General features: G+C 49.3%; 2 non-coding genes and 1 pseudogene across 2 annotated transcripts; 1 reads left to right on the plus strand and 2 right to left on the minus strand.

The window, feature by feature from the left end:
* LOC104675269 lies at positions 1-24,716 on the minus strand (annotated as a pseudogene).
* On the plus strand, positions 6,583-6,654 carry TRNAY-AUA. The gene has a single exon. It is a non-coding gene; the product is annotated as a tRNA-Tyr (tRNA).
* Positions 11,570-11,641, minus strand: TRNAC-GCA. The gene has a single exon. It is a non-coding gene; the product is annotated as a tRNA-Cys (tRNA).
* Positions 24,717-24,963: the final 247 nt, after the last annotated feature.

Raw genomic sequence — 24,963 nt, forward strand, 5'->3', positions numbered from 1 at the left:
CACCACATTGGCCAGGCTGGTCTCCAACTCCTGACCTGGTGATCCGCCCACCTCAGCCACCCAAAGTGCTGGGATTACAGGCGTGAACCACCGCGCCCGGCCATTGCTTAGCCCTTCTTGTATCTGCCTTTGTGCAAGGCTGTCTCCTTCCTGATTCCTCATCACGGGTGGGGCGTAAGACTTCCTCCTGGAAATGCCCACTCATCATTGTACTACTGACATCTGGGCCTCCAGCATCCAGCGATATCCAGGGTATTCTGCGACTTTCTGGACTTTGTTCTTGTTGCCCAGGCTGGAGTGCAATGGCATGATCTTGGCTCACCGCAACATCCGCCTCGCAGGTTCAAGCAATTCTCCTGCCTCAGCCTCCCGAGTAGCTGGGATCACAGGCGAGAGTCACCACGCCCGGCTAATTTTGTATTTTTAGTAGAGATGGGGTTTCTCCATGTTGGCCAGGCCGGTCTCAAACTCCCAACCTCAGGTGATTCGCCCACCAGGCTGCTGCCCAGGCCCTGCCAGTGGGGAGTTCTGTGCTCTTGCAGGCTCATCAATCCTCCTCATCTTCCTTGGCAGTCCACCCTACTGCAGAAAAGGGAAAGCCAGAGGATTTTAACATTATCATAGAAATCACTGCGGAAGTGTGTTTCCTGAGGTTGTCGGGCCAGGAGCGGAGAGGAGTGGCTGGCTGCTGGCTGCCTTCTGAGAAGGTGCCCAGGGCTACAAGGCAAAGGCCTGTGGGTAAAAGAGAAAATTCCAGTAGGAAAGAAAGGCAGTTTGAAGAAGAGACAGTTTATCAGCTCCTGTGACAAGAGCCTTAGCAGGGCCTTAGCACAGCTGAGGAGGTGAAAAGGAGCTAACCCAAGTATTACTCCAAGTGTTCCTTCTAGAAGGGACAGGGCTCTGCCTGCCATCAGAAAGGTCACGTGGGAGGCTGGACACACTGGCTCATGTCTCTCATCCCAGCACTTTGGGAGGCCAAGGCAGGAGGATCGCTTGAGGCCAGGAGTTTTAGACCAGCCTGCGCAAAAGAGTGAGACTTCACCTCCACAAAAAAACAAAAAATATTAGCTGGGTATGATGGTACACACCTGTGGTCCCACCTACTTGGGAGGCTGAAGTGAGCTATAATTGCTTCACCGCACTCCAGCCTGGATGACAGGAAAATACCCTGTCACTTAAAGACAAAAATGAGTCAAGTGGGATTGTTCTCTAGCAACATATTTTAGTCCTTGAAACTATGTTAATGTTGGCCCTCTTAACGCTTTTGGGGATTCCGAAATCTACTCTGCTACCGACTTCTCACTATTTCTTGGAGTCGCTCCTTCTCTATCATTCTCCATTAAATTAATTGATGAAGTGAAAGTTGGAAGAATCACCTTCTGTCCTAGATTGTAGTTGTGTTGGAATATTGGACCAGGAGAACCAGGCCCAACTCTGTCATTAAGTGTGTTAGAACACACACCTCTGTCACACACAGTTTCTCTTGTACGTGCCCACCATAAGAGGTAATGGAGGTTGACTCTCAAGGCCATTCTAGCAGCCACTGGCAGTGCTTTTCCAGGGTATGGCCCGCAACCAAGGACCCAAGGCAGGGAAGACACAGGCATGGGGGTATTTGAGGAGGGGGAACTGCCTCTTGTTATGCACAAGGTCAATGAGCTTTCACTGAGGTAGGCCTGACAGCTCCTAGGAGCTTTCATTATGAAGTAGCAACGCATAGGCAACGGGTCATCTGGGTGTGACTGCACAAGTCAAAGACATTAACTGACCCCCACAACAGCAGGAGGGGGTATAGCTCAGGGTTAGAGCATTGGACTGCAGACCAAGAGGCCGTCAGTTCGATTCCAGACACCCCCTCCGCATTTTTAATTTTGACATTTTTACATAGGTGCCCACATTTTAACTTCTTCCTTATTAGACACTAGAATAAACATTTCTTTGCTTTCTTTTCTTTTCTTTTCTTTCTTTCTGTCTTTCTTTCTTTCTTTCTTTTTTTTTTTTTTTCCCTGAAACCAGCAAATGGTGAGGCTAGAATGTGGTGGTTCTTACCCCAGGTATAAACTAGAATCACTTGAAGAGTCCGTAAAAGTGCCATTTCCCGTGCCCCACCCCAGACCAATTAAATCAGAACATTTAGAGTGGGGCCCAGACACGGTGAAAGCTTCTCAGGGGGCTCTAGACTGTAGCGAAGGGCAAGACCCCACTTTAGCAGAGCTTCCAAGAAGTCTCCTTAGCCCAAGACTGCATTGTTCCCACTCTGCCTCTTCTTATTCATCCTTAGGTGAACCCCAAATATCTAGAGAAGGGTCTCAGTTAATTAGGATTAATCAGTCAATTTTTCCAAGGCTGCGGGTGCACGTCTGTGACACCGCCTCAGGCGAGTCCTGACAACCTGTGCCCAAGGTGGTTGGGGCACAGCTTGGTTTTATACATTTTAGGAACACATGAGCTATCAATCAATATGTGTAAGATGTACACTCGTTCTGTACAGAAAGGTGGGACAATGCCAGGCGAAGGTGGAACAACTGGAAGCTGGGAGGGGGCTTCCAGGTCACAGGTAGAGAAGAGACAAAAGGTTGTATTCTTTTGCATTTCTGATAAGCCTCTCTAAAAGAGGCAATCTGATACAGATTTATCTCATAAGCAGAGAGGTGACTTTGAATAAAATGGGAGGCAGGTTGACCCTAAGCAGTTCCCAGCTGGACTTTTCCCTTCAGCTGGGTGATTTGGGGGACCCAAGATTGATTTTCATGTCACACTTATGTGGACAGCACTTAAAACTGGACCAGAACAGCATCTCTCAGGAACAAAGGCTCTTTCAGCATTTCCTAGTTGTCTTAATTTTACCCCTTCTGGATGCAGTCATTCTGCCTGGGATGGGGTGGTATTGGTCTTCTATTTACAAAACAAACCACCAAGATCTGTCACTCAATGAGTAAGCCCTTAGAAGGCCAAGACTGTTAGCAGAGGATTAAATGTCAACATGTTGAAGTATAAGGAAAGTGCTACATTGTGTTCAGATGTTCCAACTATCAGAGGCAATGTTATGTCATAGTTAAGCTTTAAAAGCAAACTTCTGCAGAAGGGATCACTGAATTATATCAACCATCTCAAAAACTAGAGGATGTCATGGCATCCTATGCTTTAGACAACAAACAGCTTTTTTGACACAAATCTCAACATTCATGCAGGTTCAGCTATACAGCATAGAATTCAGAAGCACCAATTCATGATTTTTAGTATCCCTTATACTAATCATGTTTTATGAACCTTTTCAAAAAGTACCTAAAATACATTTAATAATTCTTCAGATTTCTGTACACAACAGTAGTTTATATTTTAGATAGATTAAAAACATGTTCCTGTAATAAAACTATCTGAAAGCAAGAAAGTCTTACTATCTTTACACTGAATGGCTGGAAAACACAACAGAGAAGAAGGCACTGAAGAGAGAGCCTGGCCAAGTGTAGTGTCACTTGAGGCTCTAATTTGATCATTTAGCAAATGGTGCTTTGCTGTACTCCCCTGAGTTGAAAATATTCTGTATCCTGTGACTCTCCTTATTAATGTAAGATGTAGTGGCCTGAAAAACAGAGCTTCTTTTATTTTCAATGATGTGCTTCATAATTTCCTATTCATTAAAGTAGATTCCTTTTGTTAACAAGATATGTGAACTTTTTATTTAGTACTTTTTCCGCCCCCCTAAAAAGTGGCATTGGTAACTCAGAGGATAAATGCTAGAGGGGATGGATACCCCATTCCCCAGGGTGAGCTTATTTCACATTGCATGTCTGTTTCACAACAGTTCATACACCCCGTAAATATATATGCCCACTAGATACCCACAAAATCTTAAGGATTTTAAGAAGCAGCTTTTGCTGTTCCAGTTTTACAAACACTTAGAGCTTTGGCCTAGAACTTGGGTACTTGCCCCTTTCGCGTCCCTGCCGTCCAATGCCTTCTGTTAGTGGAAATGGTCTCTCGGGGTAGTCTCCTTCCTGTATCCCCACTACTGTTTCAGCTCCTCCACCCAAGCCCGCCAGCCCTCCAGTTACTCTGTAAACAGTCTCCTTCCTCCTTAGCCTTTCCCTGCAAGTCTGCCTTTTTATCCATCCTTGTACACCTGAAGGCCAGCTTTCCCCTGAAGCCATCCCTCCCCTTCATCCTCTGGAATGGACAGGGTGGGGTCACCTTCTCAGTCTCATTCTCCACATTGCCCCCCAAACCCCAGCTCCTCCACCATCCCTCCCTGCTTCTCCTCTCTCAAAGCTATCTCCTTCCACCACTCTCTCCTCTCACCATTCATGTCTTCTCTGATATACGGGACTCCACAAACGGGATATTTTTAGAACCAGGCTAATAATCTTATTTTCCTCACCTGCCTCTCCTTCTGTCCTCAGGAATGTCAAACACTATGGCAATGTGCTTCCAATGCTAAGGCCTCGCGAGATTTCCATCCTACTGCCTCTACGAACGTTCACAAACTCCACTCACTGCTGCTCTCAACGGGTGTGGTGAGGCATAGATTCAGCATTTTCCAGTAGTATCTTCTACTCTGCTTCTTGGTTATCAGCTGGGCACATGGCTTCCCAGAAGGAAATCTGCATTTCCCAGACCCTCTTGGAGCTGTAAGGCCACAGGCATAAGGCTGGTGAGTGAGATGCAGGTGAAAGTGATGGGTGTCCCTACAGCAAAGACTTGTCTTTTCCATCTCCTGCTGCCTGGGAGGTCGATGAGATGCTAATGTGGCTGATGGCATGCTGGGATGAAAGCCAAGCCAGACAGACAGTCAGAAAGGAGAACTCGGGTTCTTGACCCTATGAAAAGTCATGCCCGGACCACCTAGCTGTGGACTTTCACGTGGTAGCTTTTAAGCTTCTGGTTTGTTTGCTTCTTTCCATTTTGCTTTAATCCTTTGTTATTTTGGTTGTTCAGCGCTCATAGCCAAACTTGATCATCACTTATTCTCTTTCGGGATCTTAGAATCAGAAAACTCCTTCAATGACACCTCTTCTGATGTTTACATGTCCTTACTGTTACAAAAAATGGTTCATTATCCTCATTTTGACCTTAATCTTGTCTACCTCTCTCTGTTCCCGTGACCCCAGAGACACCTTGGGGTTCAGCTATCTGCCTGCCTATTATGAACCCCATGTTTGGCCTCTCAGTCATGATTCCGGCTCCCCTGAGGGCTTGGCCTGTGGTCTGTCTACCTCCCTCATGAGCCCTTCTGCTTCCGCGGATACACTCGCCATTGGCCTTTCCCATCTTTGCTCTGGGGGAGCCAGTCTTTGCTGGAGTAAATTGTACAGCCAGACAAATGGTCCCACTGCAAATCTATGCCAGTCTGACCTCAACCAGTGCCTCTCTCCTAATGAGCAATGATTCCATTCCTTTCTAATTCACCTCTTCTCCATTTCCCACCATGCCTGGTTCACACTTTGCCCTTCTTCCCAAGTAATGATTCCCACCTTACCTCCTTGATTCTCTTTGGATGACTTGTTTTCTACCTGACTGAGAAGACCAAGGTATCGAGTCCCCTCAGCATCCTCTGCTTCTCTGCATCTCCACCTTCTCCTCATCCCCTCCAGGGTAGAAGACAAAGCCTGGTTTTATCCAGTTCCCTGCCAATGGATATTTCGATGGTCTCCAGTGCTTGCTGTGAGGAATTTAAAAACCGCTGTCCATGAATCTCCACATATATGTGTCTTCATGCAATTATAGGAATATTTTTGAAGGATAAATTCCTACAAATGGTACACTGTAGACATTTTTTTCCTAACTTTATTTTAGGTTCAGGGGTGCATGTGCAGGTTTGTCGCATAGGTAAACTCATGTCACGGAGGTTTGATGTACAGATTATTTCGTCAGCCATGTACTATGCATATGTATTTTTTCTGATCTTTTCTCCTTTCACCCTCAAGTAAGTGCAAGTGTGTAGTGTCCCCTTCTGTGTCCATGTGTTCTCATCATTTAGCTTCCACTTGTGAGAACATGCAGTATTTGGTTTTCTGTTCTTGTGTTAGTTTGCAAAGGATAATGCCCTGCAGCTCCATCCATGTTGCTCCAAAGGACATGATATCATTCTTTATTATGGCTGCATAGTATTCCATGGTGGATATGTGCCACATTTTTAAAAGACTTATTTTTTGAGTATCTTTTTTTTTTATTTTTAAATTTGCTTTTCACTTAACAAATTAACACGAACAGTATTCTATGTCAAATACAAGTCTCCAGACACAGCCACTGGGTCTCCTTTCAGGGCAGGGAAAGGTGGTGTCACCTAGTTACAGTTCTGTCCCCAGCCTAGCACACCTCACATGATGCTCAACAATTGCTACTAAGAGAATTCTCTGGATGACTTGAAGGGTCTCTCCATTTATAAAGGTCAATGAGGACACCAGGGTGTCCTCAGCCAGGTGCACACAGAAGTGATGATGGAGAAACAAGTATTAGTGACAGGAGGGCGCCGGAGTTCAAAGAAACAGAACTGGCCTGGACATCCGAACTGGCAGAGCTTGGCCTTGCTCTTGGTGTGTCAACACATGAAAATGGTGTTAATTACACTACCCTCCTATGACCGGAGGTATGGCTCAGGGGTAGAGCATCTGACTATAGATCAAGAGGTTCCTGGTTCAAATCCAGGTGCCCCCTACCCTGTTTTACTTTTAATCACCAAAGTTGATCCTGGGTCATAAGCTCCACCCAATCCACCCACTTGGGGGAAAAATGACACAGCCTATCTAATCCCTGACCCGTAGCATCTCTGAAGTGCAGACTCAACAGTCCTCAAATGATTTTACAGACTTTACAGTTTGTAAGGCACAGACCCCTGCCTCCTCCAGCCCTCTGGGTACCACTCCAGCACTTTTGCAGAGTTCTCCAGAATCTCCCCAGGCACATCCATGTGATCCCCAAGAGAAAGCTGGCCATGTCCCTAAGTCCTGCTGTATTCTCCACAGAACCCAGCTTCTACTGTGGCACAGGAGTACCTGAACCAGCCACAGTCTCATGCCCGCCTTCAATGGGCATGAGAAATCTAATGGGCTTAGATTTTTGAGCTTAGAGTGCCGCACCCTGGACTTCAGCTCTGTGTCCTCAGGTTCGGGATTTCCCATCTGGGGCTGCTGCAGACTCACACCCTGGCCTACCCAGACCATGGATTGAGGAAAAGCAAGATTCTGGGAGGCTCTGTGAGACTATGGGCAGGGAGCGAGATGATGGAGGAAGTCAGCTGGGACTTCCCAGAGGACTGACCTGATCCCATCAGCCTCTTCTCTCTCCTCCTTGCAGACAGATACAGATCATGGGCTCTAGCAAGGGAAAGGAAGCTGGAGTCAGATTCCAAAATCAGTAAATAAAAATAAGAATAGGTAAAGGGTAAACTGTTTGGAAACTTTTGGTCTGTCCTCTAAGGCTCATCTCATTATTATGTGATGAAAACCTTGCAGTCTGTAGTCTTTTGCATGGAAGCAGCACACCATAGGTAGTAACTGTGGTCTCTCGAGCCACCTCTGATGGTGGTAGCTAAATAAAGCAAGATGCAGGATGTGGTCTTTTCTGGGATATTCTGATGTTACCCAAATTACTGGATCTCCAGAAGCTTCACAGATGCAGCAGAGCCACCAATAATCCAAAATTAGGTGGATATTTCCCACTTCCCCATGTAGTTTCCAGGCAAATGGCTGAAAGGCCTAATATGGGAAATCGGGCAGAAGGATTCACTGTCCATGACTGGGTATTTTGGCAGAGTCCTTTTCTCAAGCTTGGCTTCCCCATCAAGGGAGGCAGGTTCTTTGAGCAGATTCAGACCTGGGGAATGGGTCAGAGGTAAGGAAACTCCATTGTGCCGGCTATAGTGGTAGCTCAGATCTACACGTCCAGGGGACCACGATGGGCTCCCCATTCTCAGGCCTAAAATCCTCACCACTGATGAGTCACAGCCAAGACCTGTATGGCACAGACCACAGAATAACACCCAAACTTCACTTCGGGCTAAAGTATCACACTGCTTGGACTCTGACACCCCAGGATCCTCCTAGCCCCACTGAAATCAGGAGCTCCCTTTCCGCTATCATCCCACCCACCAGCATCTCTGTCCACAGAGAACAGCTACCAGAATTCTTTTTACGAATGTAGAAGCTCCACACGTCTACGTATTTTCCAAGCCAGGGTAAGTTGCATGTGATAAATCCACTCTAACTTACCTACCACCTGAAGCCTATGGATTCTTTCTGCACTATAGCAAGAAATCCCTAGTATCTCAAATGCATTTAGAATTGGCTTCCTGTGAATCCAGGCTTAGGTCCACCAACAGAGCAAACAGTTTTATCCCAGCTGCTCCAGCTATGGTATCTTAAATAGAATTTTAATTGGGTATACTCTTAATAAAAAATTCAGACTCATTTAAAATTAGTCTTTCTACTTTATGAAATACTCCAGTAATCTGTATCCACCCATGGTCTTGAAGTTTTGCTGACATACATTAACCAGTTGGAAATGATTTTGGTATCCGAGTCTTCACCTCCCAGCAACTGGTGCCCAGGCTCAACTAAGACCTTACTCTCACTGTAGGTCAAGGGACAATGGGCAGTGGGGAAACCAATCTCTTGCAGTGAAAACCCTTCCGTCTGGGCTGGTCGGCTTTCAGGCAGGAAGAAGGGGCAGGCTTGGAGATTAGGTAGAGTTGGTGATTTGGGATAAATCAAGTTTTCCAAATGCTCCCATAAATCCATCTTAGAATTCCTGAAGTTCCACCCTCTTAATCGCTGACCTATTTTCAGCTGGGAGACTGGGGGAAGCTGCAGATTCCATGGACATCAAAGTTTGGCAAGCCACAGGGATCAGCCCTGGCTCTCATTTTCAGCTAGTTCAGTTATTTGGTGGCAGGAGATCAGAGAGTTTTGTTATACAGTCAGAAAAAGACCTGAGTTTCTTTTTTTTTTTTTTTTTTTTTTTTTTTGAGACGGAGTCTCGCTCTGTCGCCCAGGGTGGAGTGCAGTGGCCGGATCTCAGCTCACTGCAAGCTCCGCCTCCCGGGTTTACCCCATTCTCCTGCCTCAGCCTCCCGAGGAGCTGGGACTACAGGCGCCCGCCACCTCACCCGGCTAGTTTTTTGTATTTTTTAGTAGAGACGGGGTTTCACCGTGTTAGCCAGGATGGTCTCGATCTCCTGACCTCGTGATCCGCCCGTCTCGGCCTCCCAAAGTGCTGGGATTACAGGCTTAAGCCACCACGCCCGGCCTAAGACCTGAGTTTCAACCCACGTAGGACAGATCATATAGGGTAACACGTGAGCTATTTGCTTTCTTTAAACTGGTAGGGCCAGCCATCCTGCACAGAGGCCATTTATAATCTGGGAACTACAAATGGGTCCTGATGGAACTGCAGGCAAAAGTTACTCAACTTTTCTACAGTCTGACGTGAGCTTCTGGATTTCTATCACCCCAAACCACTTAGATCGTTATTACCTTCAAGTTTAATGGTGCCAGATTCCCAATCCACATTCCCTTCACGTTTCTGTAATCACTTGTTACACATCCCTAGTACCGGTAAGGGTACTTTAATTAAAGACGTCATCTAAGGTTACTGTAGACACAGGGGGCAATCGCTCATAGGATGGCAAGAAGCTCATGTACCTCAGAGAAGCCTGCAGAGCCAGGCTTATCAAACACACAGGACTGGCCGGGCACAGTGGCTCACGCCTGTAATCCCAGCACTTTGAGAGGCTGATGAGGGTGGATCACGAGGTCAGGTGTTTGAGACCAGCCTGGCCAAGATGGCGTAACCCCATCTCTACTAAAAATACAAAACTTAGCTGGGTGTGGTGGTGGGTGTCTGTAGTCACAACTACTTGGGAGGCTGAGGCACAAGCATCACTTGAACCCCAGAAGCGGAGGTTGCAGTGAGCCAAGGTCGTGCCACTGTACTGCATCCTGGGCAAGAGAGAGAGACTCTGTCTCAAAACAAACAAACAAAAACAAACCAGGCAGGACCTCAGCCCACCCTGGCCTGGAAGCCGTCACTGCCACCACAACAGACACTGGCTGCAGCCTCTGGCCCTACTGCCATTGCCAGAGCTCTGCCATCTCCACAATGAATTCCAAATTCACCCTGCCTCTATGTAGGATTTATTCAACATTCATAGTCTTGTTTAGGGGAATATAGTTGGCCAAACTGAAGCCATTCCCAAGTGTGCTGGTTAGTTTTATGTGTCAGCAGGGCACAGTGGCTCATGCCTGTAATTCCAGCAGTTTGGTAGGCTCAGGCATGTGGATCACTTGAGCTCAGAAGTCTGAGACCAGCCTGGACAACATGGTGAAACCCCATCTCTACAAAAAATACAAAAATTTGCTGGGCGTGGTGGTGCACACGTGTGGCCCCAACTACTCGGGAGGCTGTGAACCCAGGAGATGGAGACTGCAGTGAGTGGAGAGCACTGCACTCTAGCTTGGGTGACAGAGGGAGACCCTGTCTGTCTCAAAAAAATATTTTTTTTTTTTCCTTAAATGTGTCAACTTGGCTAGGCCATGGTGGCCAGATGTTTGTCCACAGCAATCTGGATGCTGCTGTGGAAGTATGTTTTAGATGTGATTAACATTCAGTCTACAGACTTCGAGTAAAGCAGATTACCCTCCAAAATGTGGGTGGGCCTCATCCGATCAGATGAAAACCTTATGAGGAAAGGTCTGCTGTCCCCTTAGGAAGGAATTTTGCCTCCATGCTGTCTTCAGGCTGGAGCTGCAACCTCAACTCTTCCCTGTTTCTCCAGATTGCTGCCATGCCCTGAAGACATGACACTTGCCAGCCCCCACAATGGCATGATCCAATTCCTTAAAATCTCTGACACACACACACACACACACACAGCCCCTATTGGTTCTGTTTTCTCTGAGGAACCCTCATTTACAAAACCAACATTCAGGGAGAGGACATTATCTGACCTTGTTTTTTCCTTAACCAGAGACAGAATCCTGTCTTCCACCAAGACTTACACAATTGTGAATTCCCCAAATGAAGAGGCTTGGGATGTGCAAAAAAAAAAGAGTTCTCTCCAGACCTGGCACTGACTTAGCCTTCAAGAAATTGGGTTTCTCTAGAGCTTCTGGGGTCAGGGGAGGCTTTCTAGTGAAGACCTGACCTGCTTCCTATCTCTCCTGCTTTGCAGAATGAATCCATGTGCTGAAGAAAAGCTAAGAGTAGAACATCCTATTGTGATCAGCAAGTGAAAAGATATTGGGAGACAAGCTGAGTGTTAGGAGAGAAGCTGAGGCAGGGCTTGCATGTCTGGCTAGACTTGCTGGCTCCTTGCTTCTAGCACTCCATTATCCTGTTTCTCTTCACTTGATACACTGTTTCCACCCCCACATCCTCACCACCTGTTTGTTTGAGCACCAATAAATACTGTGGGCTCCCAGAGCTCTGGGCTTTCCCAACCTCCACACTAGCGATGGCCCCCAGAGTCCCACTTTCTCTCTCAAACTGTCTTTTTCTCATTCCTTTGACTCCGCCGGACTTTGCCGCCCCCACGACCTGGTGCTGGGTCTGATCACCCCAAAAGAAAATAGGGAGGGGGCACCTGGATTTGAACCAGGGACCTCTTGATCTGCAGTCAAATGCTCTACCCCTGAGCTATACCCCCAGTTAATCGCCTGTCTCCAATAAGAACTATAAACCTGTATGGCCACACCCTGACTGTCACCATCATGAGATGTGTACTTCCTTTGTCACGATACATCCCCTTCCTACTCCACACCTGCTTGCCAGCTCTACTTAACAACCAGCATCCTTCCTCCTCCAGTGTCTGACTGAAGGCAGGGACATTAAAATCACTGAGGTTTGCAGCCAGGACATCCTTCAAACTTGCTGAGAAGGGCAGGACTCAAAGAACTGGTTGCTCAACAGACCCTTTAAAGGTGACGCTGGGCTGGGCAGAGCTGGGTAAAAGCCAAAGTTCTTGAGCTTCACTTGAGGACTCCTAAGCCAGACTCTCTGGGAAAGGACCTAGGGACAATGTATGCTTCTAACCAACTCCCTGCAGCATTCTGACTCATGGTTTGGAGCTACTGGTTTAATGTGCTCCCTTACATGGTACAGATCTAGAAAAATGACAGTATTTAAAATCATGCCCAAACAAAACATACCTGATTAATGACCAAGTCATGACAAGAATCCACGTTCATGATAAAGGGCCTCTTTGCACTCAACACTCTGAGGCAGGAGTTGAACTGCCTTTTCCTTTCCTCTTCTTTCCTCTTATCCTCCATTCGCTGAATCCCACGATGTGTCAGATAAAAGTTAGTAACCAGAAGACAGGATCCAATCCCTGGAAAAGTGCTGAAGTGGAGAATCAGAGCAATCTGTGGTCACTGGGAAGTGACACGGGATGGAGGGATTGAAAACGTGTGGGCAGAGTGAGAGGAAGGGCCAACAAGTGACACCATCTTGAACCAGGGACCACTTGACACGCAGCCAGATGCTCTGCCCCAAACGTGCCCACTTCTCTGTTTAGACCTTCCTGACTGACACTGTTTCACCTATGTTCCCAGGCCCAAGGATCTAATATACACTGTAATTTCTCATCATTTTCAGTGAACCACTGACAATGACCTCATTCAGACAGACCTCTATCTGGCTTTGAACTTACCCTGTCCTTCCCCATGGACCTATCAGAGGACTTCTAGAAATCTTTCCTGCCTAGAATCCTGCAGCCTCCTCCTCAGTCTCTGTGTGGGGCAACAATTTGGAGAATTGCTGTTTAGAGCTGGAAGCTTCCTCTCTCCTTCTCTCCTACTTCAGTTTTATCTTCTCTAACCTACTTCCCAAACTCTCTCCACTCCACTTTCACCCTCTGCACAGTGGGGTTACTTTGGGCCTTGTCCTACATTTTTTCAACTGTCTTCTCTTCGTCCCTCTCCTCACTTATTAGTCCTTGCCTCTAAAAGGGAGACACCTTAGCAGAGGGGACCCAGTCCATGTTGGCCCCAAACCATTAGCTCAGCACAACTAGCAGAGCCAGGACCAGGCACGAAATCTATTTGAGCCCTGAAGCTCAGGCCTCCAGTATCCTGAATTCGGACCAGGATCTCTCCCCCATCAGGTTGGCAGAAATGTAATTATAGAAACTGGGCAAAGACGTAAGGAAACAGGTTCTTCATAGCTGCTGCTGGGAGCACCCAGTGGCCCTGGGGTACACCTGGGGACAGCAATATGGCAACAGCAGAAACGAAATCAAGAAAGCCTATGATGTGGTGAGGCCACTGCTGGGTCTGTTTCCTGGAGTAGCATCCCCACAGGGGCATAAAGAGGCAGGCCCAAGAATGATCACTACGGTATTGCTTGTGAGCGTGAAAAATCAAAAAAAGCTTAAGTGTCAATCAGTGGAGGAATGGAAAATAAGTTATAATATAGTTGCTTCTGGAATATTAAGCATCTGTTAAAAGGAATGAACTTGATCTACATGTATCATGGATACGTCTGAAATAAGAATGAGTGATAAATATAACGACATCTATGTAATGTTTCAAAACACAAAAATCCATATATTGTTCACAACTACCAATGCACACAGTAGACGTTTTAAAATGTGGATAGAGGGTGGGCGCGGTGGCTCACGCCTCTAATCCAGCACTTTGGGAGGCCAAGGCGGGTGGAATACGAGGTTAGGAGATCAAGACCATCCTGGCTAACACGGTGAAACCCTGTCACTACCAAGAGTACAAAAAACTGGCCGGGTGTGGTGGCATGCGCCTGTAGTCTCAGCTACTCCAAAGGCTGAGGCAGGAGGATCGCTTGAATCTAAGAGGCAGAGATTGCAGTGAGCCAAGATCGTGCCACTGCACTCCAGCCTGGGCAACAAAGCGAGACTCTGGCTCAACAAAAAAAAAAAAAGTGGATAGAAAGGATAAACATAGACAATTCAGGACAAGTGGCTGCCCTAGGGAGTCCTGGGGGACCAAAATGGTATCAAAAATCCATTATTTCACAAACATACATCACACACATACACACACACACACGTTTTAAATGACGAAGCATGGCATACATCCAGCAAGTAGTTACTGAATTCCTACTCTATGCTGGGCAATATTCCAGGTTCCTAGAATGAATATATGAAGAAAACAGTTAAAAAGTTTTTGTACTTTTGAAACTGACATTCTAATGAGGGAGAGCTGACGTAAGATAAATATATAAATAGGAAACATATATTACACGACGCTGTCTGACATGGAAGACCCAAAGCAGAAAAGGAGGCCCGGAGTCCTGCGTGGGGAGGGGCTGCAGTACCGATGACAGGAAAGGCCTGAAGGTGGGATTTGCCTGAGGAGCACTCCCAGCAGAGGGCACTGCGAAGGCCCTGGCACAGGGCGCAAGGGACAGCAAGGGGGATGGTGCAGCTGGGCAGAGTGTGAGAGAAAAGCGGAGGTGAGCCGATGGTGCGGGTCAGATGGAAAGCCAGGATTGGGTCTAAAAGGGATCACTCTGCTGGGCTGAGATGAGACTTGGGGATCAGGGCAGGGGCAGAAGGGCTGGTGACAACCTCAGCAAGAGACAATAAGCCTGGGTGTCAGAGTGGAGGGGACGAGGCGTGGACAGACTCTGGGCAAACCCGGCAGGGAGGGCCAATAGGGTTTCTGGTGGAGTGGATGGGGGTGTGGAGGAGGAGGTCAGAGAGGACTTCTCAGGTTTTGACTGCAAATGGAAGGATGGAGCTGCCATTTACTGGGATGGGGAGAATGTGGGAGGAGCAGGCTATTCAGAGAAGACAGGAGCTCAGCTCTGGGAATGTTTAGGGGGAAGTCTATGAGACACTCAGGTAGAGATGCAGGCCAAGCAGCTAGATGTGTGGAATCTGGGGCAAAAATCCAGGTTCGAGGCACACATTCCTAGACAGTACGTGTGGCCCCAAGACCCTGGGAGACAATGGGGAGTGAGGAAATGCAAGGAGTAGAGAGGGGGTGTGAGAATCAAGGGCGCTCTGGGGCTGAGAGGCTCCACAGGGCAACAGGAACCAGGGAAGAAAGAGTAGTGAAGGTGGGTGGCAGGTGCAAGGAAAGTGAGCAACATGGCAAGTGTTATCAACAGGCCAAGTAAGAAGACAGACCATTCAGCACCACGGAGGGCCCTGGTAACCGAGGTTGGAGAGGTTTTGGTGGAAGGGGTAAAAGAGTGGGAGGGAAGGGGCAGGAGACAGCAAGCGCAGATGTCCCCAAGGTCAAGGCAGGATTGCTTGTGTTGCCCTTGAGGTGGCATGGGATGGGATGGAGCGCCAGGTGGAAGGGGGGCTTTCGCTGGAGAGTTGACAGTTTAGCAGTCACAGGAATGAAGGCAGAGAAGGGGGCACAGGTGCAGGCAGACGGCATGGGGAGGGCTGTGCAAGTGAGTGGTGTATTTCTCTTTAATTAAAAAAAAGCGGGTTAAAATATAAAACCATTCTCAGCTGTGGGACATACAGAAACAGATGCGGTAAATTTGGCCCTCAGCCACAGTTGGCCGGCCCCTGGGCTAGGGAAACACAGTGTAATCGCGTGGCAGAGCACCCACTGAAGTCACTGGTTGTGGATGTCATGTGACACCAGCAGCCAGCTTACCCGGTTCTCTGCAGTCACGTGCAGCTGCTTGGCTGCAGGTGCAGAATACTGATAGATTTCATCAGGTGGATACAATGAACAAAACAGGGGCAAGGGCACTGATGCTGTGTGCAAAGGGGGACCACAATGGTGGACATGGAGGGAAATGAGGGGTGAGGGCAGTGAAAAGGCAGCAGGGTCAATGGCTTGCAGGTCTTGAAAGACTGGAAACTGCTGAAATCAGGACACAAGACAGGGAATTGAAGGGACCGCAGGAAGCGGCCGGGGAGTGGTGTGCTGGAGATGGAGATGGAGGTGTGGTGCAGTCACTGTCATCACAGTCATGGATGGCCGTGGGATGGGTGGAGGGGCACAGGACCATCCGCAAGTAGGCTGCCATGGCCAAGAGTAAGGGCAGGGAGGGACGAGAAGAGAGGGAAAGTCTGCAGAAACAGCAAAAAAGACGAGGCCTGAGACACAAAGGCGGGGTCTCTAGAGAGGGAGTGACGCTGGGAGAGATGCAATCATGAGGCGAGGACCCTGTCCCTGGTGGGCCTGGGCTCAGAGGGAGGCAGGGAAGAGAATGACAAGCACTCAGAGGGCTGCAGTCCCCTGGAGCTCAGTCCAAGCAGGGAACACTCAGGATCCGGCGGGTCTGCTGAGCCCTGAGTCCCACAAGGCTTGGTGGAGGGATGTGCAGGAGGTGAGGTCTTATAAGGGGATGGGCCAGGCCAAATGTGACGAGGGATGAGCTGTGATTCCCAGCTCCTTGGATAAACGGGACAGGGATAAAGGCCACACAGGATCCCTGCCGACAGGCTCAAGGTGGACAGTGGAGTTTGTCTCCTCATCTTGTCTACTGGTTGGTAGAGGCCACGGATGCTGCTGAACATATGATGTAGCCAAAGAGTGTTATGGGGTCTTACCAGCAACCAGCATATTTCCAGACCCCTCTTTACTCTCGTTTAATGATGCTGTGGAATTGAGGGAAGCCTCCACACACGGTGTAAATACAACGAAACCCACCCACCCAGAACCTCCTATCCAGGCTAGGAAGCTGGACGCGCATGGGTTGTAACCCTCTTTTCCAGCCCAATATTATGTGTTCTCAGCCGTCTTTCTGTCCTCTAGCGTTCAGCACTGTCCATGACACCTAGAAGATTCTCAAATTGCACCTGTGGAACTAAACTGTTGTTGCGGGAAGTCAGGGACCACAAACGGAGGGACCAGCTGAAGCCCCAGCAGAAGAACATAAATTGTAAAGATTTCATGGACATTTATTAGTTCCCCAAATTAATACTTTTATAATTTCTTACGCCTGTCTTTACTGCAATCTCTGAACATAAATTGTGAAGATTTCATGGATACTTATCACTTCCCCAATCAATACCCTTGTGATTTCCTATGCCTGTCTTTACTTTAATCTCTGAATCCCTTCATCTTCGTAAGCTGAGGAGGATGTATGTCACCTCAGGACCGTGTGATGATTGTGTTAACTGCACAAATTGCTTGTAGAGCATGTGTGCTTGAACAATATGAAATCTGGGCACCTTGAAAAAGGAACAGCGTAACAGCAATGTTCAGGGAACAAAGGAAATGGCCTTGGACTCTGACTGCCGGTGAGCCGGACAGAACAGAGCCATATTTCTCTTCTTTCAAAAGCAAATAGAAATATCGCTGAATTCTTTTTCTCAGCAAGGAACATCCCTGAGAAAGAGAATGCGCCCTAAGGGTAGGTCTATAAATGGCCCCGTTGGAGGCTGCCATCTCTTATGGTCGAAGCCCAAGCCAAAAGCGCTCCCAGGCTTATTAAGACGAGGAAATTCCCACCTAATAAATTTTAGTCAGACAGGTTGTCTGCTCTCAAACCCTGTCTCCTGATAAGATGTTATCAATGACAATGTGTGCTGACACTTCATTAGCAATTTTAATTTTGCCCCATCCTGTGGTCCTGTGATCTTGCTCTGCCTCCACTTGCTTTGTGATACTTTATTACCTTGTGAAGCATGTGATCTCTGTGACCCACACTCTATTCGTGCACTCCCTCCCCTTTTGAAAATTGCTAATAAAAACTGGCTGGTTTTATGGCTCAGGGAGCATCACGGAACCTGTCGACATATGATGTCTCCCTCGGACACCCAGCTTTAAAATTTCTCTCTTTTGTACTCTTTCCCTTTATTTCTCAGACCAGCCAAGACACTTGGGGAAATAGAAAAGAACCCATATTAACTATCGGGGGTGGGTTCCCCCGAGAAACTGAATGTCCTGATGATGACTGGCAAGCGGCCAGCTCGGAACATGCTTCTGCCCTTAGGAAAGTGCAAATCTGACTGACATGAGATGATGAACATGGGGGATGCATTTAATCTCACACAAGTGCAGTACAGGAGGGCCTCTGCGGAACACCACCTTTCTCAGTGTCAGACGAAAGGGAAAACCAAGGCAGGTGGGACGGTCAAGGGTGGGTCTTCTGGAGGAATCAGGGGTCGAGCCTTGCAGAGATGTGGTCTCCGTGGTCAAATGACCCAGCAGGTCTTCATTTTAGGAATTTGGTTTTTCTCCTGTGCCCACCTGTCCTTCCTTAACTTTCAAAGGTGCTGACTGGCTCCAGGGAAATCTGAGACACTGATTTCTGGTAACCAGATTCACCTTAAATAAATGTGTGCTTCTAATCATACCGAACCATAAGGCTGACCAAGGGGTGTATGTTCTAGAACTGCTACTGGCTTAAATTAAGGCTGAGGTCGGATGCAGTGGCTCTTATCTGCAATCCCAGCACTTTGGGTGGCAGAGGTGGGCAGATGACCTAAAGTCAGGAGTTCAAGACCTGCCTGGCCAACATTGGGGGTGAGACCCTGTCTCTACAAAAATACAAAAATTAGCTGGGCATGATGGCGGGTACCCATAATCCCAGTTACTCGGGAAGCTGAGGCAGAAGAAATGCCTGAATCCAGGAGGTAGAGGTTATAGTGAGCTGAGATCGTGCCACTGCACACCAGGCTGGGAGACAGAGCAGGATTCCCTCTCAAAAATAAATAATAAATAAATAAATTAGACGTTGGTTCTCAGAAGCAAGGCCGACTCTTTGCAAAGCTTTGAATTAATCTTGTTTTCAATACACAGTTGCCCCTTGAACAACATGGGTTTGAACTACGCAGGCCCACTTATAAGTTAATTTTCTTCTGCCTCTGCCACGCCTGGGACAGCAAGACCAACCCCTCCTCTTCCTCCAGTCTACTCAATCTGAAGATGACAATGAGGAGGATGACCTTTATGATGCTCCACTTCCACTTAATGAGTAGTAAATATATTTTCTTTTCCTTATGATTTTCTTAATAACATTTTTTCTCTAACTTACGGTAAGTATATAATACACAATACAAGAGCATACATAATATGTGCTATTCCCTGTTCATAGTATCAAGACTTCTGGTCAATAGGAGACTATCAGTAGTTAACTTTTTGGAGAGTAAAGTTAGATGTAGATCTTCGGCTGCTTGGGATTGGGGGCTGGTGCCCCTGGCCCCTGCGTTGTTCAAGGGTCCACTATGCTCCTGCCTTCCCTCTCAGTGTCCTCCTCTCCCTCCCCTCATCCTGTGCCCTGCCTCTGTCTCTTCCTAAAAGATTAGGTTTGCCACCTGTTTCCCTGATAGAAAGTATTCGTTTCTGGAGCATTAGTTGAATAAATTAGAGGTTAAAACTCAACTATAAAAAACTCAGACATAAAACATGTAAATTTTATGTTTCTCCTCGGCTCTCTCTGGAAAGATCACACACTTTCTGGCCTTCCCATCTCTGTTTCCCTTACATCACCTGATGTCTCCCTGGCCTTCTCCCAGCCCTTACCTGGACTTGGGTCCACAGGAACATCTGGAATCTTGGGGCCAGGGCGGCGCCAGTTGCAGGGCTCCTTCCCTTGTTCAATCTGGGAGAGGACCTCGGGCTTGGAGATGGTGTAGTCTGAGGAAAGACAGAAGGTCAGTTTTTGTCACGTTCCAGTCAGAGCTGGGGATAGTCCGCCCAGAAAACCAACAATGGTCTAGAAACAAAATCTCTTGATTGTCATAGAGCAGTAGCTCTCAACCACAGGCAATTTTGCTCCCCGGGGACATTTGGCAAAGTCTGGAGACAGTTCTGGTTGTCGTGCTCAGGGCTGGGGGAGAGGTGACTGGCATCTGGAGAGTAGAGGCCAGGGTTGCTGCCGAACATCCTATAATGCAGAGGATGGCCCCCAACACACAGAATCACCTGGTCCCAAATGTCAACAGTACCGGGCTGAAGAAACTGCTGCAGAGTGTGCATATTAAACAGCAGTGCACTTGTGCTGACGAAACAACCTCATGTCTGCAATTGCTCCTGTCCTTTCTAACAGGCCTCACTGCCCTTGGCTCCAGGGTCACAGAGAGGAAATTAGAAGAGGAAATGAGCCCAGGAAGAAACACAGTCCAGGCCCTTCCTGGGCAGGATCAAACAAAGAGAGCAGAGAGCAGTAGCCCAAAAAAATGAGGGAAGAGTAGTTTTGAGGCATGAAGAAAATGTCTGCTGCAAGAAGCACCATTGGCCCATGTTCTCCACTGACCTCAAGGCATGTCGCCGTAAGGGCCATGCATGTCTGTAGGAGAAGACTGAATTAGAAAGAGTCTTTCTCAAATGTGAGTCGATTACACACAGGCTCTGAGAGCAGGTGGGGTCTTCCCTGCTCCAAGTCAGCACCAATAGAAAGGTCCACATCCCAAGCCCGTGTAGGAGGGAAGCCACCACCTTTCCCAGCTTGGTATTCTGGGGCCCTGCGCACAGGGCGAAGGGAGCTTCTAACTCCATCACCCAGGGCTCATCTTTCACAGGAGGTAACAACTTTCAAGGTCAACGTTTCTGGTGATTTACATATCACTGTCATGAAAACAACCATGTGGAGAGAGAAGTACAGGGACTTCCAAAATCCCATGAGTGTCAGGCCTTACCCAAAGAGACCAGCGTCTTGCAGTTGCCCCTCACCACATGCCTGTAGAGTTCCTTCTGCCAGTCCTCCAGCTTGCCTTACTCCTGCTCAGAGAACTACACAGCCACATCATCAAAGGCCACGGGCACCTGAAACCACAAGTGTCACACTCGCTCACCCACATGCTCACAGTCTCGGTCCCGTGGCCTCCCCAACCCCAGGATGCCCCAGGGCTACCTTGGGGGACTCCCCATTGCTGCCCGGGGGCAGCCGCAGGATGCAGAAGTTACCATTGCGCAGCAGGTTCTCCATGTTCTCCAGCTGCCTCTGCAGCAGCCCGTACTCCTGCAGTAGAGTCCCCAGCACGGCCCATTTGCCCTCCAGCTGGTTCCCGAACTCCTCGGCTGTCTTCTCGCAGTCGGCCAGCTAATTCTCGGCCATCCCAGTTGGACTTTCTAGGGAAAGCAGGCGAGCAGCCTGCCGTTCAATCTTCCTCTCCATGGCATGAATGTTGGCTGCCATTGTCCACGGAGAAATCTTTCAGAAACACGAGAGAAACCGGCGTCATTCATTCCATCCATTGTCTTCACTGAGCCCCTCTTTCCCTAGGCACGGGGGAGCTGGGCTGGGAGCCCATATGTGTGGACAAGTGGGGCTATCCTGTACCACATGCCAGATCTCAGGCTGGCAATCACCTGTTTGGGTATGTTAGGTCTATGTCTCGGTGGGTGCCTTTACTCCAGGCCTCTGCAGCACAGTGCAGACCCTTCTCACGGTGCTTACCACCCTACACAGTAATTTCCTACCCACGCCTATACTGTGGGCTCCCTGAACATGGTATTGCATCTTTTCATGCCACGGTCCTTGACCCAAGCCTGGCACTCAGTGCAATTTTGCTACGTACATAATGACTTAGCATTGCTTGGTATTTTAGTGGGGAAATGGTTAAATGCAGATTTACTATAGCCCAGCCTGCACCTCCCCTTATGATTACACAGGAACTGTCTATTGACGATGATGCAGCAAAACAAACAAACAAAAAAAACACAGCCAATTCACTGAAATGGCACAGAGTACTGCTTATTTTTTGTCCCTTTTTAATAAACATAAAAATCTAATAGCCAGTTCCTCTTCCCCCAGGATAGTCTCATTTTGTCCTCTTCCCATCTGCCCCTCCACACTAGCTAAAATCCCCATGACATCAAATCTCCAACAGTACAGAGTTTTTTTGACACTGCATGAGCCCTACAAGATTCTTTCTCTTTCCCAATTCCCACCCGCTCAAGGTAAAAATGATGGCCTCGATCATTTTCGTAGCTGTACCAGGAGTGGTGACATACAGTCTGGTGAGGAAAATGGACATATGTCACAAAGTTACACTTATATATGGGCAAAAACCATCTTAATTAGAGATAAGGGGCCTCCCTGTCCTTGGAAACATTCACATGGCGTATCAGTGACCGGCAGCTGGGACAAGGAAGAACAAGCACATATTGCCTTGGGTGGGGAGCTGGACTATTTGAGCCACCCACATCTGAAAATGGGACCTACAGGGCAGAGAGCAGCTCCTGGTATCCATGCCCAAGGATCAACACCTCCTTACAACAATCTGCAAAATAATTCCTCAACAAAAGGTTGGCGATTATTTGGAAAACGAATAAGTGGCTACTAGAAACCAGTGTGGATTCACTTAGAGAAAGTCACTGAGAACTAGAACGTGGATGGACACCTCAAAAAATAGAGACAAAAGGAGAGTTTGAGCAAAGGCAGAAAAAAAAACTTGTCCAGGACAGTACTAAAGGGCCTGACTGGCTGTTTGAAGGAAAGCAGGACCTAAAGAAGGTAGGACTCTAAGGGGTCTTCAAGGCTGGGAGGTTCTGGACAAGCTGAACTGTTTCTAGGCGAAAACCCCAATGTGGGTGGAAGTCTTGCTCTCAAGGAGTAGGTGGTCCTGCAAGTACCCAGGTGGGCTGGCTTGGTTCTGGGTTTGAGTCCGCCCTCCACCTAAGGCCACTGTTCCTTCCCTCACCTCTCCTTTCTTAGATCAGTCCCTTTCCGGTAAAGTCAAACGCCAAGAGTTTACTCCAGAAGCTTCCTTTCAACTGGTCACCAGCTCCCCATCCACTGAAATCCTCCCCATCCTCCACGTCCATTATTACGGTCTTTGTGTGGCATGAAAGGGACCTCTGCATAAACTACTTTATTAAGAAAATATTAGGCCGGGCGCGGTGGCTCAAGCCTGTAATCCCAGCACTTTGGGAGGCCGAGACGGGCGGATCACAAGGTCAGGAGATCGAGACCATCCTGGCTAACACGGTGAAACCCCGTCTCTACTAAAAAATACAAAAAACTAGCCGGGCGAGGTGGCGGGCGCCTGTAGTCCCAGCTACTTGGGAGGCTGAGGCAGGAGAATGGCGTGAACCCGGGAGATGGAGCTTGCAGTGAGCTGAGATCTGGCCACTGCACTCCAGCCCGGGCGACAGAGCGAGACTCTGTCTCAAAAAAAAAAAAAAAAAAGAAAATATTAGTCTTTTACAGATGGACAACAAGATGCATGGTTTTCTTACAATTCTGATGGGGCCAGGAAGCCCTGTGCAAGGCCTTCACACCATGTGGTGGGAGGTGGCGACTGTGCGCTGCTCACTCCAGCCCAGCTTCTTACTGACAGGTGGCTGGAGTATGTGGGGCTCTCCTTAGACTCCTGCCAGGGGAGCCGAAACTCTTTGCTTGAGAGGAGCTGATGGTAAGAGGAGCCGGATCCCTCACCCGCAGGATGAAGTCCAGCCATGCAGGCCCCTTCCTAGTCTCTCTCTGCAGTCTCCTTTCCCACTGTCTCCAAACCAAAACCATCTTCTCCAGGCTCATGGACTCCCTTCTGTTCCAGAACACGCCCTGCACTGTCCCGTCTCTCTGCGCCTTTGCCCAGGCACTCCTCCCTCCCTGAAAGCACCACGGATCTAGCTGGGCCTGAAATCCTAGCCTTCCTTAAAAGTCCGGCTCAAATCACAGAGGCAGAGAGCATCAGGAGAGCATCAGGCCAGGAGGGGTGGACAGCGGTACCAGGCAGCCCCCTGACGCTCCTTCCCCCGGAGCCCACCGCCAAGTTTCCAACTGGGCGCCAGCACTCACCCCTTTCTGTTTTGCACAATTATTGCCCGCGTACCTGTCTGCTTGGTCCTTGAACACACAGCCACTGTGTGTCTTTTCACACTTCCAGGTGTGCCAGCCTGGGCAAGTTAACTTCTCTAGGCCCCGCGTTTTTCTTTTGCATGACAGAGATTAACACCAGTACCCATCCCACTGGCTTGCTGTGAGGACAGAAGGACAGAAGGACAGACTATCGCCTCAACAGGGCTTGGCGCAGTACCTGGCTCTATATCCCCTTCCGCGCCGACCCCGGGGAGCTGGGCACGTAAGGGGTGTCGGTGTATGCGGATTCGAAGCCGCACAACTCCCAGGTACCACTAAGCCGCTGGGAGGAGCTGGGGGAGGGACCCACAGGCAAAGCGCCAGGCAGAGAAAGGAGCCTCGGGTGGGGAGACGCAGACGTAGGGTACAGCGGCTGGGGCGGGTGCAGGAAGCCCCGGAGGGGCCAAGGAACTTGGCGTGGGGCGGCCCGGGGCGGGGGACAACCGTTCCGCCAGCGCTCGGGCTCGGCCCGGAGTGGGGGTCCCGGCTGGCAGGCGCAGTAGGCCCCAGCGGACCCCGCGCTCCGGTTCCCCGGAGCCCCAGGCGCGTTAGTACGGTCCGACAGCCAGAGCCCCCATGTGCCGGGCCCGGGTCGCCCGGGGCACCCAGGCCGCAAGTCCGTGCGCGCGCTGATCGCCCTTACCGGAGCCGCGGCCGCCTCCTCCATGGCCCTGCGCTGTCCGTCGCGGCCCGAAGAAAGTCGTCGCGGTGCTGCGCGTGGCGCCACGCAGGCCCCGGCTCCCAGTGCTCTCCGCAGACTGCGCCCGCCCGGCCTTGCCCCCGCCGCCGCTCCTCCCTGGCTACCCCTGCATGGCGCCGCCCGCAGTCGCGCCAACACCTTTAGCGCCCGCCAGGTCCACGCTGTATCCTGGGGGCCGGCGCGGCCTACTAAGGCACGTGAGGCTTCCTGGAGGCAGGCAGCCGCACGGCCCCACCTGCAGCTCCGGAGGCGAACTGCAGGCGCGACGCCCGCCTGGCCCGCGACCGGCGCTGACCCCGCGACCCTTGGCCGACCCCTCACCCATCCCCCCGACTGCCGAGTGCTCGCGCGCAGTCACTGCGCTGGCCCCGGTGCACTGGCAGGGCCCTCCCCGGTGACCTTGGGCAGTGTGGCCCCCTCGCCCAGCTGGGCCCTGGCGCGCCCGAACAGGCACTTCTGCCGCCTAAGGTCCTGGGCCTGGAGGTTTGGGCTGTTTTCGGCGGGCAACTGTAACTCACCCCCCATCTGTGTTTGAAGTGGAATAAATACTTCGAACAATAGGAATA

Source organism: Rhinopithecus roxellana, chromosome 6 (genome assembly GCF_007565055.1).
Source record: "Rhinopithecus roxellana isolate Shanxi Qingling chromosome 6, ASM756505v1, whole genome shotgun sequence".
Lineage (NCBI taxonomy): Eukaryota > Metazoa > Chordata > Mammalia > Primates > Cercopithecidae > Rhinopithecus > Rhinopithecus roxellana.